This window comes from Priapulus caudatus, unplaced genomic scaffold (genome assembly GCF_000485595.1).
Source record: "Priapulus caudatus unplaced genomic scaffold, Priapulus_caudatus-5.0.1 Scaffold4791, whole genome shotgun sequence".
In the NCBI taxonomy this organism is placed as follows: Eukaryota; Metazoa; Priapulida; class Priapulimorpha; order Priapulimorphida; family Priapulidae; genus Priapulus; species Priapulus caudatus.
In genome coordinates, this window is record NW_014581852.1 from 4,222 (window position 1) to 8,656 (window position 4,435).

General features: G+C 45.0%; 1 protein-coding gene across 1 annotated transcript in view; it reads left to right on the forward strand.

Annotated features, from left to right (window-relative positions):
• The window catches only part of LOC106819852 (DNA excision repair protein ERCC-6-like 2), a gene marked incomplete at its 3' end in the record, with an annotated part of 6,503 nt that overhangs the window by 1,591 nt on the left and 477 nt on the right, over positions 1-4,435 (forward strand). The window lies entirely within an intron of this gene.

A 4,435-nucleotide genomic window follows, 5' to 3' on the forward strand; every position in this document is an offset into this window, starting at 1 on the left:
TCTCTCTCCCTCTCTCTCTCTATATATATATCAGAAGTAGATAATAAGGTATATATATATAGGCTGATATATATATATATATTTCTCTCTCTCTTCACACAGTTGCTGGATATATTGGAGCAGTATGTGATAGGGACAGGCCAGCACTACCGGCGGCTGGATGGAAGCACGAAGCCGAGCGCACGACAAGCGTACGTGCGGGAGTTCAACAGCGACCCGCATCTCTTCATCTTCCTCGTGTCGACGAAGTAAGTCGCCGCCGGCGGATGCTGCGGATTATCGGACAAATTAGATAGATTAGTGCAGATTAGTGCAGATTAGTGCAGATTAGTGCACGCGGCAGATTATCTTCTGAATCGGTGCTTCTTAAACTATTTTATTGTCATTCACACCCTCGAGTCGTTATCACAAAATTTCATTCACCCGCGACTAACATTCAATCCGTTAGTATGATGTTTGTGACGCGCAAGTGGCAGATCGAAACGCGAATGTGTTGTTTTATAAACGTGAAGTATTTGCTGATAAATATTTTCGTTTTCGTGGTTAGTATTTATTTATTGTAAGACTGTTTTATGTAACATTCTTATATATGTATATATATACATATATATATATATATATATATTGCTGATTTTAAATTACTAAATATTTTTAAAAAATTAAGTATAACAAATCATTTTATGCGTAAAACCCATTAGAAATTTATTCATGCTAAAAAATATAGAAAATAAAAATTAAATCAGCAAAAAACAGCGCAAATCCCCCCCTCCCCAAAAAAAATGACAAAAAAAACTACAAAGGACGCTGCGCACAAAGAAAAACAAAGCGTTCCATGTGTCTTTTCGTCGCCAGAGCCGGCGGCCCGGCCTCACACATCCACGGCCCCGCCAACGCTGCGGGTTGTTATCTTCGATCCCGAACTGCGAACCCGGCGCACGAAACTTCAGTGCGCAGGGATTCGCCGCGTATCGCATCGGCTCAGCGACGCCGACGTGCGCGGAGCTGTACCGCTTCATCGCCGCCGGCAGCGTGTCGAGGAGATCATCTACCTTTTGCAGACAGCTGTGTACAATACCAGGTGCGTCATCGTGACACTGAGACAGGTGTACAAACAGGTTGCGTCATCTACCTGCATTCGTACCTTGAGACAGGATTACAAAACAGCTGTGCCGTCATCTACCTTGGATTGCCTCACCTGCAGGACAGGTGTACAAACCCACGAGTGCGTCATCTACCTGAGACAGCCTGTACAAACATGGGTGCTGTCATACTACCTGATGCTACCCTGAGGACAGCCCGTGTACAAACAGTACCCTGTGAGTACCATCTACCGATTGCTACCTGAGACAGGACGTGTACAAACAGGGGTGTTTATCTACCTGAGAACAGCGTGTACAAAACAGTGTGTTGTTCATCTAATCTGAGACCAGCGCGGTGCTACAAAACAGGTGTGTCATCTACCTGATTGGCCTACCTGAGACAGCTGTACAAACAGGCGTCGCGCTCCTCCATCTACCTGAGACAGCTGTAACAAACAGTCGCAACACACGTCCCACTCCCCGAGCGTCCCGTCAGTTCGTCTTGTGCGGTCATCTACTGAGACAGCTGCTACAAACAGGTGTCTGTCATCTTACTGAGAAGACGTCGACAGAACCACGGTGTGACACTCTACCTGATTGCTAACCTGAGAACAGCTGTACAAACAGGATGTGTAGTCATCTACCTGAGACAGCTGCTACAAACAGGTGCCGTCATCTACGCTGAGACAGCTGCTACAAAACAGGTGTGTCATTCTACCTGAGACAGCGTTACAAACAGGTGTGACATCTACCTGATTGATACCTGAGGACAGCTGTACAAACAGGTGTGTCATCTACCTGCATTGGCCTTACCTGAGGACACGGTGTCAAACAGGTCGTGTCCATCTTACCCACTGAGACAGCTGACTACAAACAGGCTGTCGTCATCTACCTGAGGACAACGCTGTAACACAACCAAGGTGTGACACTACCTTGAGACAGCTACAAACAGGTGTGTCATTCTACCTGAGACAGCTGTACAAACAGGTTGTGTCATCTAACCTTGGAGACAGCTGTTACAAACAGGTGTGTCATCTACCTGAGCACAGCTGCTACAAACAGCGCTGCGTTCATCTACCTGCAGACAGCTCTGCCTACAAACAGTTGTGCGTCATTCTACATGAGAGACAGCGGTGCCCTACAAACAGGTGTTCATCTACCTGAGCACAGGCTTGTACAAAACAGGGTGCGTCATCTCACCTGAGACAGCTGTTACAAACAGGGTGCTGTCATCTACCTGCAGACTGCAGCGTGCTACAAAACCTTAGAATCATCACTACCAGCACTGTCATGACCGCACGACTCTTCACTCGCGCGTTGCCTCATCTCATCCTCTCTCTCGTTGCCGCAGCAACTCGACAACGTCGCCGTCGCCGACGGCAACGCGCGCCGCTACTTCTCGGCCGTGCGCGGCGACCGCGGCCGCCAGGGGGAGCTGTTCGGCATCGAGAATCTGTTCTCGCTGCGCGCGGGCGGCGACACGTCCCGCCTCACCGCCGGCATCCTGCGTCGTAACGAGCTCGTCGAGGCCGGCTTCCGCATGAGCGCGTATGCGTCGCCGCCGTCGCCACGGCAACCAGGTGAGCAAGCACGGTGTCGTCCACGGCAACCAGGGTAAGCGCGGGCGCGATGCGGCGGCCACAGCCGGTTGGGTTCCGTCGTCAATGAGAGAATTGCTCTTATATTATATTATATTATTATATATATTATTTATATATATATATATATATTATTTTGTATTAGCATTAGTCTTAACGTGGACTTTGTCTCGTAACGTTGACTTACGCTGAGTAGTTGTAGTAGTAGTAGTAGTAGTTGGCCAGACCTCTGTTCACTGCGTGTGAGAATCTTGTAACTTTACCACGTTTGTTCGCATGTTGTTGATTAGTTGCAGTGTGTTGGCTGCGTTATCGTTTATTCCCCGATTGGTGACATATTGGTTTGTTCTGTTGACATCTGTTACTAGTGAATCTGTTATATCCTGTTTTATTTTGGGGTGATTCAGGAATTTTTTGTTGGTTTTTTTTTCAGGATTTGCACTGTCGTTGGCAAATGTCTTGTGCGTCACACGTTTGTTTGTTTGTTGTTAAGTTACGTTGCGTTGGCTGCGTTATCGTTTATTCTCTGATAGGTGTCATATCAAGAGCTAATAATACCTAGCCCTTTGTTAAATATCGGTTTATCTGTTGACGTCGTTGCTAGTGAAGCTGTTATTACCTCTTTTATTTTGGTAATTCGGGAAATTTTCGTTGGGGTGTTTTTTTTTCGGGGATTTCCGTTCACGTATGTTGCTGCTGATTAATATGCTCAGCTCTCGTTGTTATCATTTATTTTAGTTATTACATTAGTTTGATCACTGCTATTAATTAATCTGTTGATGTCTCTATCGATTGATTTGTTGTCGTCATCGACAGGAAAAACATAATTCTTTTTATGTGTTTTGTGTTTGTGAAAATTTGCGTCATTATAAAAAGTTTAAAGCCGGTCGTTGAAAAAATTACGTCCGAAAATTGAGAAGTTCTATCTTTCAGAGGAGGAAAATAGCGACTCGGAAGACGAGGACGATGAGGAGGAAGTGAAGATAGAAGAAGAGGAGGAGGAGGAAATAGCTGACGATGAAGAGGAGGAGGAAGAGGAGAACATCCAGGATAATGATGAGGAAGAGGAGGAGAAGTTACAAGATGAGAAGGAAAATGAGGAGGCTGAGGAAGATGACCCGTTTGACATTAACGAGCTGTGCACGCAGCTAGAGGTGTTTGTTGATGACGACGCTGCGGTCATCAATGACGAGTAAGCCGCCAATCCTTCCATCCATGTATTTTACTCGATCATTAACATTACGTCACTACTACGTCACTACTACGTAGTCACTACTACGTGCAACTACATACAACTACATACTACTACATACAACTACGTACTACTACGTACTACTACGTGCAACTACATACTACTACATACTACTACGTACTACTACGTGCAACTACATACTACTACGTATTACTACGTCACTACTACATACTACTACGTCACTACTACGTACTACTACGTGCAACTACATACAACTACATACTACTACATACAACTACATACTACTACGTACTACTACGTACTACTACGTGCAACTACATACTACTACATACTACTACGTGCAACTACATACTACTACGTATTACTACGTCACTACTACATACTACTACGAACTACTACGTACTATGCCTCGTTGTAAAAAAATATATATAAAAAACATGTTACTATACCAATCCTCCTCTTTCTGTCACGCCATCCACCGATAACCTAATATTGCCTTTTTACCCTCCCCTGTACATCTAATGTAAGATGATCTAAGATCTATA